Source organism: Lepidochelys kempii, chromosome 4, assembly GCF_965140265.1.
Source record: "Lepidochelys kempii isolate rLepKem1 chromosome 4, rLepKem1.hap2, whole genome shotgun sequence".
Lineage (NCBI taxonomy): Eukaryota > Metazoa > Chordata > Testudines > Cheloniidae > Lepidochelys > Lepidochelys kempii.
Genome location: NC_133259.1, coordinates 140,127,339 through 140,139,551, shown reverse-complemented (window position 1 = coordinate 140,139,551; position 12,213 = coordinate 140,127,339).

Genomic DNA, 12,213 nt, shown 5'->3' with positions numbered 1-12,213 from the left:
CCTCCTGGGTCTGCACAGGGATCTGGGCCATAGGCAGGGCAAGGGGCTTCATCCCTGGGACCCTCACCCCGCTCACACAGCCCCTCAGCCTCTGAGGCTGCACCACCCAGGGCCTGACACCAGTTCCCTCTGTCCCAGGATCTCGCCACCCCAGGCATGTCTCCCCATTGACCATCCCCTTCCGCTCCCACTGGGGGTCCGCGGGGCCTGGCCCCAGGAAACTCCACACAGACATATAGGTTGGGGTCAGGAGTGGGAGCCTGTCCACCTCCCCACCCATCTGGCTGACGGAGTCTATGGCCTTGGGACCCAGCAAGGGAGCTAGACACCGGGGCTTTTCCGCAGGGTCCCCCTGGTTCAAATCTCCAGCCTGCTCAAAGGCAGTGAGGTGGCATCCACATCCCCCCCCCCTCCTTAACCAGGGGCAGCAATTTACTCTCGAGGTTCCCTGCGGAACTGGCCCCCCGGGGTCTATCCCCACTCACCCCTGGGGGGTCCCCTAGGCCTCTCCGCTCCCCCACCGCCAGTTCATGCTGCTGCTGCTTCTGCAGCTCTTTCTCGGGCTCTCGCTGTCTCCCACAGTCCTCTTGCTCTCTCGGACTCAGCTCCAATCCCGTCCGTCTCCGATCCCCGGATGGGGAACCCGATCGTGAAGACCCTCGTCTGGTCGGGGACAGGAGTCTTGGCGATGCCTGGCTACCACTCCAGCTGCTCCCAGATCCTGCTATAGCCCCATTTGGGGTCAGGAATCTGTTCCTTAGAGCGGTCATCCTCCTCCAGCTGCACGATGAACTGTGCTTTGGTGAACTTTCCAATGCTCAACCCTCTCTTTCTGCACAGGGTTACAATGTCCTTCTTAAGGAGACGGTGACAGGCCATCACTCCGCTCCTCCCAAGTTGTTGTAGACTCATAGGCCTGTGTGCTCTCAGCTCCCCACGGTTTCCAGGGAGAACCCCTAGTGTGCCAGCCCTTCTCGAGGTCACCTCCTCTTTGCCAGGGTCGAGCTGCAGACTCCTCCGTCCCTGGGACCGCTCGCTGCAATCCCCAGGGGAACCCTGTTACTGCAAAAGTCCTTCTCTCTCCCCGGGCCAAGCTGCAGGCTCCTCCGCCCCTGAGACTGCTCACCGCAGTCCCCAGGGGGACCCCATTACTGCACAGTCCTTCTCGCTGGTCACACACTCCCAGGGGTTAACCACCCCCCGAAACTGCTCCCCTCTGAGCCTTCAGCACGCCTGGTCCTTGTCAATCCCCCTTCGTTTTACTGCTCCCCCATCACTTACTGCAGGAAGCGCCGTCCATGGGGTGCAGTACATCCCACAGCTCCCACCAGTTGTCACGGAGTCCCGGGGCGATGCTCTGGAACTGCTCCCCATGAAGCCAGGCAGGACTCTGGTGACATCTGCTCTCTGGGAGCAGCCTGTCTTCAGGACACACAGCTCACCCGGCTTCCACCTTCCTGGGTCTGACCTCGGAGCATTCAGCATCCTCCGGCCCTCCGTGCGCTTCCCACAGTGAGTCTGCCCGGGCGGGGTCCTGGGGAAGCCAGAGGGTCCTGCCCCCCAACTTCGCAGTCAGACGTGACTCTCAGCCAGCCAGTAAAACAGAGGTTTATTAGACAACAGGAACATGGTCTAATACAGAGCTTGTAGGTGCAGAGAACAGGACCCTTCAGCTGGGTCCATTTTGGGGGGCAGTGAGCCAGACAACCCCGTCTCCACTTCACTCCATGTCCCCAGCCAGCCCCAAAACTGACTCCCCCTCCAGCCCCTCCTCCTCTGGGCTTTGTCCCTTTCCCCGGCCAGGAGGGCACCTGATTTCTTTGTTCTCCAGCCCTTTAGCTCTCACCTTGCAGGGGGGAAGGGCCCAGGCCATCAGTTGCCAGGAAACAGGGTGTCGGCCATTCTCTGTGTCCAGACCCCTGCACACACCTGCCCTCTAGGGCTCTGCAACGACCATACACCCTTACCCCATCCCCTAGAGACTTAAGAACTGGATAGGGGAAACCAAGGCACCCCCACACTATTCAGAGGAAACATTAAGAACAGTCCCACTTCGTCACACCCTAGCACCCAGCATGACCAATGCTCCGATTGTGCGAGGTGCGGTACAGACAGGCTCCTGCCCCAAAGTGCTCACAAGATGGGAGACAACAGATGGAGCCAGATCGCGGGGGAGCCAAGGGAACAAGCAGAGAGCACTGATCCGCACGACAGGCGGCAGAGGTGTAGGGGAGGCATGCTGCTCTCCTCCGGGTGAAGCAGACCTCATGGGGGAGCGTTACTGGCTATCACGCAGCAGGGTGACACAAGGCAGCAGGATTCCAGCTTTCTGGGCCTGGCTCTGGGAGCAGAGTGCGGTCTAGTGGTTGCACATAGCAAATGTAACAATGCCCGTGTTTGGGCCAGAAACCTGTCACCAGCTCCATGACACGGCAGAGGCCCGGCTGCGCATCGGGGTGCGTTAGACACCGGGATGCCTCTGAGGGTCTGGGCTGCAGTCACTCATAAGCCTGTACCCGCCGTCTGCTTTGCAGAGCGTGACCCAGTCAGACTACGTCAGTGTGGGTCACATAAGCGCTTAGACTGGCCCATTCCCGGGGAAGCCTGGGCTGGGCTGGGCGAAATCCGGGCTCTGTGCCCAACTCTGCCCGGAGAGGCCTTGCGTAAGCTGTCGATAGGTTTATCATGGGAGTAGGGGAACAAGTGAGACCGTGGCACCTAACAAGGGCTATGAAATGCACAGAAACATTATTAGCAGCCAGCAGAGGAGCTGAGACTGGACTGCACAGGGCTCTGGGCTTGCCGTTTAGTGCACCTTCCCCTGGGCCACCTGGCACTGCCTGGTGGGGGCTCTCGCTGCCTCCCCAAAACCGTGTGAGGGCTGCAGCTCTTTGCCCCAGCACAGACCTGCCTGCAACAGGGGCCAGAACCAGCTCCGGGCGGGTCAGATCATGAGACTTGGCAAGCGTGGGGCAGTGACTGTGCCATGTCGCACATGGAGAGAGAGATCCATGGGGCACTTTGGGATCTGTGATCGGAGGGGCTGGATGGTGCCGGCCTGGGTCAGCCCCTAGCCCCTCTCAGCCAGTGCAGCGCCCCCTCTCTGCCAGGCCAGGCCGTGGGTGTCTGGCCCCAGGCCTGGCGTCTGGCCCCTCTGGGAGCTCACGGGTCCAGAGAGACAGGATGAGGGGGCACTGGGCTGCCCTGCCCATCCAACCCTGGATAAATCCATGTCCCCGAAGGCCAGGGTTCTGGGGGGCGGGGGAGGGGGCAGGCAAACTAACCCTTTGCCTCCCCTCAAGCCCTTTCATATCCATCCACCATCACCAAGGGGCCACCACTTCTCCCCTGACAGGTGCACACAGAGGGCACTTTGCTGGGCATGTCCGTGCCCTGAGCTCAGTGCACAGGGCTGGGAGCCAGGAGCTGGGCTGGGCTGTACCCCTGGCTCTGCTGCTATGGGACTTTGGATGAGTTTCCCCCCAGCCCCCGCCCCTTTGTCTGTCTTCTCCACGTGGCCTGGGAGCTCCCTGGGACAGACTCGACCTCTCACGAGGTGCCCACCTTGGCCGACGCTCCCGTCCATACCAGTGCAGCCACGGGCAGCCTCTGGGGCGTTCCAGGCTATTGATCGGTGTGCGGAGAGGAAACGTCTGGGATCGGCTCCGGCCCTTCCTTGGAGCCTTACCCCAGAGGGGTCCTACGTCTCCTCCGGAGCCCTCAGCGACCGAGTCCCACCTGGCCCACTCGTCTCCCCTCCCTGCAGCGGGCGGGAGAGCTGGCGAGGCCCCGGGCTGAGATCCCTGCCTCTCCCCAGCGTCAGATGCAAACCGCAGAGGCACGCTCAGCGCCTGGCCCGGGGTGCTGCCCGGGGTGCGTGTGTGTGTGGAAGAACTTGCTCCACTTCTCAGCTTTGTGTCGCCCTCCCAAGGCAGGAGAGAGGCTAACCAGGCGCTGGGGTCCCGCTCCAGGCAGGCGCCTTCCTCCAGGCCTGCTGGTTTCTGCTGTCTCGCCTCACATGTTGCCCCCTTCCCTCAGCCCCAGATGCCTCCACCCTCCTGTCCCCGCTCTCTCAGCTGGCTCTGTCCTGAGCCCGCCTCGTCCCAGCCCTCTGGCCCGTCTCCGGCCCCGAGCCCTGACGCCCCGTGCATCACCTGGTGCCCCCCTCACTTCGCACCAGGCTGCTCTGGCGCTGGCCAGCAGGATCCGTCCCGGGGAGGGGATTTTCCTGCCTTCGTGCAGAGATCCGAATAAAGCCAGTGCCCAGGCGCGGCGGTGATGGGCAGCGATAACAATGGATGCTCAGAGCTTCCAGCCCCATGTCAGAACACGGCTCCTCTGACCCTGGCAGGCCCAGCCCACGGGCTCCTCAGGGCCTGGCCGAAACGCCCTCGATCCCCCCGCACCATACACACACGCTTCCTAGGAGCCCCGACATTCACGCACGGCCCGGTGACCCGCTGCTCCTGGGCTGAGCCTTCCATTCCCTCTCCGGAGCCAGTCCCCCGGTCCAGGCACGTGGCCTCGCTCCGATCGCCTGGCTAGCCCCGGAGCAGCCCCCCGGCTGCGTGACTCGGTTATGCTCTTGACTGCATGGGAGTGAAGCCCGTCCACGCTGGCCGAGGGGCTGGCCACCACCTTCCAGGGCATTGGCACTCAGAGCCCCTCTGGGACCTTGAGGGCCACCGGCAGCTCCCCCCGCTGGCACACGGGAGCTGTCTGCTGTGGGGGGGCAGTGGGCACATCAGTGCAGGAGCCAGAGAGTTCTCGGGGGGCCAGTCCCCGGTGGTGGAACAGGCCCCATAGGGGTGGACCCTCGACCTGCACTGTGCACACAGTGTGGGCCCGGACTTCTCTGATCACGGCTCTGCACTAAACCCACTCGGTGCCAGGGGCGAAGGAGCAGGGGGGATGACATGGGCTAAATGCTGGTCACCGTTCACATCACGCTGGCGCAGGGCGCCCTGGTGCCACGGGGGTGGGTGCAGACTGAGGCCCGGTGACGGTTCTGGCCCCTCGGATGGCCCCGGATACCGGCTCAAAGGCAGTGGAAAGATTCGCATCCAGGCCAGTGGGCTTTGGGCCCCATCCCAGTGCTTCCTATGGCATCCTTTCCTGCCCTGCCAGGGCAGCCAGTTCCCGGGGGGAGCCGCATGAGAAGGGAAGCCTCTGCCAAGCCCCCACCCCGACCATCCCCAACCTGTCAGCCCGCACGTTCCCCTGCCCTGGTCTGGCCGGGGAAAACCGAGTGGCCGTGACACGGTGGCCAATGGCTCCTTCCAGAGTAGCCAACGCAGGGCTGCTGAGCGCCAGGGCTTTAGCGAACAGGGGGGGACGTCCGCTCGCTCTGCAGCCACCCCTGAAATGCTCCTGCCCCTGAGCGCATGGGCACCAGCCTTACGGCAGCTGGACACCGTAACCCTAGCCAGAGCACAGGGGCCAGCTGGGGGGGTGGGGTTGGTCACCAGCCCTTTCTGGGGGGCTTATGCACCCACTGGCTCCCACCCGCCCCAGGGGCCAGGTGACCAGAAGGGGGCCTGGCGTCCCAATGCCACCCCATGGTGCAGAGTGCGAGCAGCACGTCTCTGTAGCCCCCCGAGGGGTGCACTGCTGGGAACCTCGAGAGCAGCAAGGGCCCCAGGCTGGGTCATCCGGGGCTGGTGGCTCTTGGGGGGCCTGGGGAACCCTGTATTTTCCCAGGCTGGGGGGCATGTGCAGGGCGAGCCAATGGTGTGCACTGGGATCGTCCTGTAAACAGGGTGCATCCACCAGCGGCTGCAGCCCACGCCCAGGGCCCCCGGAGGAGACATGGGGGGAGACACAGGGTGCGGCTGGCACAAGATGGGGCCGAGAACGCAGCTGCAGGTCGGCAGGGATCAGGGCACCTTCCACCAGCAAACGCTGCCTTCGCCTCCCTCCTTCCAGGCAACATTAGCTGGCTCAGCTCCCCCCCAGGGACAGCGCGTTGCTAAGCCGGGGCTCCGGCCCCTGGGGGAGCTTTGTTTTCCAGCTCGCTTCTCCGCTGCGCTGATGCAATCCACCCCTAATGGAAGGCAGCCCAGCCGGCTAACGACATGCAGCGGGGAGGGGGAGGGGGCAGGGCCCGAGGGGCAGATCGGCTCGCCCGGCGCTGCTGGAGGGCAGGAGATGCCCCATGGAGTCAGCCCCAGGCAGGACACCATGCATTGCAAGGTGGGCACAGGGGAGAGCTTGCAGCCAGGGGACCCCAGCCCCTCACAAAGCCGTGTGTCAAGGGGCCTGCATGAACCCCCCATAAGGGGCCTGCGGCCATCCAGCCAGCAGGGCAGGGGTGTGTGTGTGTCCTCCAGAGAGACAGGGTCTGGTAGAATCAAGGGGAGGGGAAGCCACCAGCCAGATTCTCAAATCCCGACCCCCTACCTAGGGGGTGCCCTTGTCGTTGCTGTCCAATACACAGAGGGCACCAGAGATTCGTGGCAGTCAATATCACTGCAGTAGAGCCCGGGCGCTAGGTGCTGCATGGACCCTGCTCTGAAGAGCTCCCAGCTGGCTCCGGAGATGGGACCTGCAGACTAGAAAGGGGACCAGGAGCGACTGAGTGACAATGTCCCCGTCAGCAGCTGGTATGGCACATGCGGGGCTCTGAGCCATGGGGTCGCTGGGCCGCTGGCCCAGGGAGGCTGTTCCAGGCTGTGTGGGGAGGAGCAGACGGATGGGACACAGGGGCTGAACCAGGGCCGGGAGGCGGGCAGAGAGGATGGAGAATTGAGGTGCAGAGACTGGCCCAAGGTCACACAGGGAGCCTGGGGTGGAGCAGGGATTTGAACCCAGGTCTCCTGAGCCCAATCTGGGGCCTGACCCACAAGACCATCCCCTTAGGAGGAGGCGGAGAACCATGGGGTGGAAGGGGCTGAACCAGGAGGGGCGGGTGGGGGGAGATGGCCAGGCTGTCCAGGGGGGTCTCAGCCGGGCTGCGAGCTGTCAGGATCTGGGTGGATCCGCGCACGGGGAGGCCAAGCTGGGCCAGGCGCAGTGATGGGAGGTGCTAGGGTGTGTCAGGAGGTACCGAGCTGGGGGACTGTGGCTCCGCACCGGGGAGCCCCGCTGAGAGGCCGGCGTCCCCGTGCCGAGAATGCGACGCACCTGAGAGGACAGGGCGGTGCGGAGAGATGGAGCCGGGCTGGTGCCCCAGGAGCTGCGGGGATGCAGAAGGGAGCCGGTCAGGTTCTCAGCGCTGGGTGCTCCGGCTGCGACCAGCCCAGGTGTGTGGGGCTCTGCCGGCCGCGCCCGGCTTGGCCATGGACAGCGCCCGGGGAGGAGCCCCTTGCCCCAGGGGTTCATTCCACTTTCGGCGCGGAAATCCATGGGGTGCTGACGCCTTCAGACAGGCGGGGAAAAGAGGTGCCAGTCCCCACCCCGCAACTGCTGTCCCTTTGAACACCTCCCTGGCGAGCACTAACTGGGCCCCTGGGGCGAGAGACTCGGCGCAGACAGCCCCAGGGACGGGCACAGGGGCAGCTCGCCCGGCTGGAGGCCTCAGGCCTGCTCAGCCCCCCAGGAGAGCAGTCGGGTGTCCGTGGCCCCCCGGCCCAGAACCCTGTGTGGAGTGCCATGGCCGGGCAGCGGTGCCCCAGGGCGGAGGGAGCCCTGCAGCTCCCGAGGGTCCCCGCCGGCCCGCTCCAGACGGGCCCAGCTGCTAAGAGCCCCTTTGTCTGCCCAGACGGCTGGGCACGACCTGGCCACTAGTGGCAAAGCATCCACCACCTTGGAGCCCAGGGGGCCCGGGGAAGCTGGCACGTTACTGCACAGCCATCCGGGGGGCTGGGGGGAGGGCAGAGGGGCAGCCCCGTGCTGGGCTGAGTCCCACATGGACAGTGGGGGGCCGGGCTGCCTGGGCCCAGGGGGCTCTGTAAAAGTTGGAGAGACGCCCAGCAGTGCCAGGCAGGGACGGGGGGTATTCGATCCCGCACTGCCCAGCCGGGCACACCCTCTGGCCGTTCGGCACAGACAGCAGGACCGGGCTGGGAAGGGCTCAGGGGAGCCGGGGACCCAGCCGGCCTCGCCGCCGGGGGGAGGGGGCTGAGGGATCGCCAGGGGCTAGCACACAGAGGCAGCCTGGCAGAGGCAAAGAAGCTGCCGGGGCAGGGGGCCGAGGATGGAGGCCTGGAGGTCCAGGACCACTCCCCAGCTGGGCTGGGCCTGGCCAGCAAACCCGCTGGCGCGGGGTGGAAGTGGGGGCGGCAGGGCTCTGCCAGCGCGGCTGGGAGGGGAGGGAAAAGCCTGGATTCCCGGGGGACTCTCGCCTCTCCCCAAATGGGTTTTATCGACAGGCTGCTCGCTCCCTTTCGCTAATGGGCTGGTGCAATTCCCTGCTGGGCCAGTGCCATGGCTGCGCCCGGCGGGTAAGTGCCTGGGCGGGGCAGTGCCGCAAGGCGGAGGGAGGCCATTTACTGAATCCCTGGGGGCGGCCGCAGCCCCCCCAGGAGCAGTTGCTTCCCCTGCAGTCTTGGATGGGCAGCAGCGGAGTTCCAGACCTCCCTCCACCACCGCAGCCCTGCGGGGTGGGGGGGAACAGTGGGGGGGGGGGGGGCTGCTCTTGGTCTTGGAGCTGCAGCTGCAATTTGGGGCCAGCTCTGGCTGCGAGGGGAGATGCCCCATGCGGACACCCCCACCCCCACCCCCGCAGCACTGTGGGCCCGTACCGCTGCTCTGTGCTCGACTGGGGCATAGGGGGCAGCTCAGCTGGTGGGGTGAGCGCCCCCTACTGCGCCATCAGCCCGCAGATCTGGCAGCAACCCAAACTGGGGAGGGGTCAGGAAGGAGCCCCGGCATGGCGGAAGGGCTAGAAAACCTGCATTGTCGTGACAGACTCTGGGAGCTCTCGGGGTGACCCGGGCCCGGTCTGCAGGCACCTGCCTGGGGAACACACTGATAACGGGCTCCTCAGCCCCATCCACGCGCTGGAAGCGGAAACTAGACACACTCAGCCTGGAAATTGTAACGGGGGGATTCACCATTTCCCCGAGGGCGGAGGGTTCTCCAGCTCTGGCCATCCCGCAATCGAGACGGGCTGCTCCTCTAACAGCTGATCCGGGGTTACTGGGGGCAGGGCTCTGGCCTGGGCTACGAGGGAGGACAGCCGGGACCCGTGTTTCTCAAGCAGGGGGCTGAGGGCCCCTGGGGGGCCACGAGCTGGTTTCAGGGCGCCCTCCAAGCAGGGCTAGCATTAGACTCACTGGGGCCCAGGGCAGAAAGCGGAAGCCCCACCACATGGGGCTGAAGCCCAGGGTGTGACGTTATTGACATAATCTGGGACCATGTAGATCATCGTTATAACCAAGGTCCTGTGGTGGCAGCAAATCTTATATAAAGGGGATCAAATAACGCGTCTCAGACGAGGTGATGGTTATGATGATTCTGTCTGTATGTGGGTATCATTTTTGTAGTTGAAGTTAGGAACATTGGCTCTGTACTGTCTGTGTTTCAAACTTGTGCTCTGCTTCTGGGTGACACCCCAGACGAGTGGGTGTCCGCTCTGCCTAGCCTGCTGGGTGGCCCGTTAAGGACCATCAGCGACACAACTGACCCATTGAGAGAAGACAGACTCGCCTGGGGACTCAGCCAGGTGTGCAGGGACCTGCCTAGGGACAGAACTCTGAGGTGTTTCCAGGCCATGGGATGGGCAGCTTGTCTTTGGGACAAAGAAAGAGACACCACATGGCAAGAGACTATAAAAAGCTGCGGCAGCTCCTCCATCCAGTCTTCAATCCTGCTTCATACCTCTGGAAGGACTTTGCTACACGGAAGCTTTGACCCAAGGACTGAAGGACCTATCCCAGCTGGGGATGGTCTCCAGAGACGGGATTTGAACCTGCTGTTTATTCCATCACTGCTGCAAGCCTGAACCAAGAACTTGGCCATGACTGTATGTCATTGATTCCATATAACCAATTCTCGCTCTCGTCTTTCTCTTTTTTCTTTTATGAATAAATCTTTAGATTTTAGATTCTAAAGGATTGGCAACAGTGTGATTTGTGGGTAAGATCTAACTTGTATATTGACCTGGGTCTGGGGCTTGGTCCTTTTGGGTCGAGGGAACCTTTTTTCTTTTACTGGGGTATTTGGTTTTCATAACCATCTGTCCCCATAACGAGTGGCACTGGTGGGGATACTGGGAAACTGGGGTGTCTAAGGGAATTGCTTGTGTGACTTGTGGTTAGCCAGTGGGCTGAGACCGAAGTCCTCTCTGTCTGGCTGGTTTGGTTTGCCTTGGGGTGCACAGAAACCCCAGCTTGGGGCTGTCACTGCCCTGCTCGAAGCAGTTTGTCCTGAACTGGCACTCTCTGTGGGGTCCTGCCTGAACCAGCCTCGTTACACCGGTCCCTGAGCCCCACCACCCGGGGCTGAAGCTGAAGCCTGAGCAATGTAGCTTCGCAGGGCCCCTGCGGCGTGGGGCCCCGGGCCATTGCCCTGCTTGCTACCCCCTCACGCCAGCCCTGGCTTTCCTATGCAGAAAACCAGCTATTGTGGCACAGGTGGGCCCTGGAGTTTTTATAGCATGGGGGGAGAGGGGGGAGGCTCAGAAAGTAAAAGGTTGACAGCTCCTGGCCTGGACCATCCCAACAGGCCCTGCTGTCCTTGGACTCCCCCAGACGCCCAGGGCAGCCACGCTAAGCGGCTGAGCCCTGACGGGGATGTTACAGCCCCAGCTGAAATAAGCCTGGGGGGGACAGATCCAACATTTATCACTGCCTTCCCTCCAGGGCTGTGCACCCTGTCAGTCCCTGGCCTGGCTGCTCAGCCCGGGGCCCTGGCAGTGCCAGGTGGGCTATGGCTGTGGGCACGTCCCACCCGCCCAAGCCACAGGCCAGGCCCCAGACAGCAGCAGCCACCCCAGGCCGGGTTTCCAGGACAGCCAGAGGCAAAAGGCTCCGGCCTCTGTGCCTGTGGCTCTCCCTCCCCGGAGCCCAGCATGGCGGGGGCTGAGCACCTCTAGCACCCCCGGCAGCTCGGCCATCAGCCCCTTTGGTTCTGATGCCGACGGAGGAGCACTTCAGCCCGTGCGTTCGCCGGTCCCACGTGGCCCCGGAGCTCCGGGCGGCTGGACCGGCCCAGGGCGGGCGGAGAGGCCGCCCTGGGATGCCGAAGGGCAGGGCTGGATTCCCAGCAGCTTCGCCTCTGCCTGCCAGGCCACAACCGCGCCGGGCGAGCCGCGCAACGAGGCGGTGCCGCAGCCCTGCCCGGGGGACCCGCGGCCTCCTGGACCTGGGAGCGTCGGGGTAATGGTGAACCCACAGCGATGGCAGCTCGCGGCCCGGGGGGCCTTGCCAGGCCCGGTGAGAACCCGAGGCTCAGACGCGCTGCCTTGGGGCAGCTGCCCATGGCTCCCGGACGCCAAGGGCCGTAACCCAGAGGAAAGCTGGGCCCACGCTGGCAAGCGTTTAGGGGATCCCAGGGGCTCCTAGGGGCTTGGGCAACCTCCTGCCTTCTCCCCGCTCTGGGCTGGCGGCCAAGCTGCTGAATCGGCTACTTTAAGTGCCAGAAAAGCCGCCACCCGCAATTCGTTCCCTCTGCAGCGGGGGCTCTGCCCCATCTAGTGGCAGAAGCCAAGAAGACACCAGGCATCGCTGCACTGCCCAGGCCTTTGAGGGGCCCTTCGGCGCCCCCCAGCTAGACGAGGCCCGCTATCGCTGGGGTGCGGCCAGGCGCTGCACGGAGCCCGCTGGGAGCTGCCGGGAGGCCAGGCATCCACCAGGGGAGCGGGCCCACGAGGAAAGGGGCTCGGGTTCTCTCTTGCCCTTTGGGGCCCAGACTCCACTGGGGCATGCAGGACCTGGCCAGCCCCCCAATCTCAGTGCCTCCACCCGAGCAGGGCCACGCTGGGGAGCCGACGCTGCCTTTAGCCCCAGCTGCCAGGCCCAGCCCGTATCCGGGCCCTCCAGAGGGGGACGGGGGAGGCCCGGCAATGCCACGGGGGTGGGTTCACAATTAGGAGGCTTGGGAGCCAATGCCTGGCCTGGTGGCAGCTGCTCCCCCGGTGGCACTGGAAGGGAAGGTGCCAGCCTCAGGAGTGACCCACTCGCAGCTCCATCGCCATGACCCGGCTGCACCTCAGCCCCTGGGGAGGGACAAGGCAGGCGCCCCCTATTCTAGGTACGCTGCCACCTCTGGGGTGGAGTGTGGCAACTGGAACAAGGGACTGAAGGGGAGCTGGATTCCAGAGCAAACCTCAAA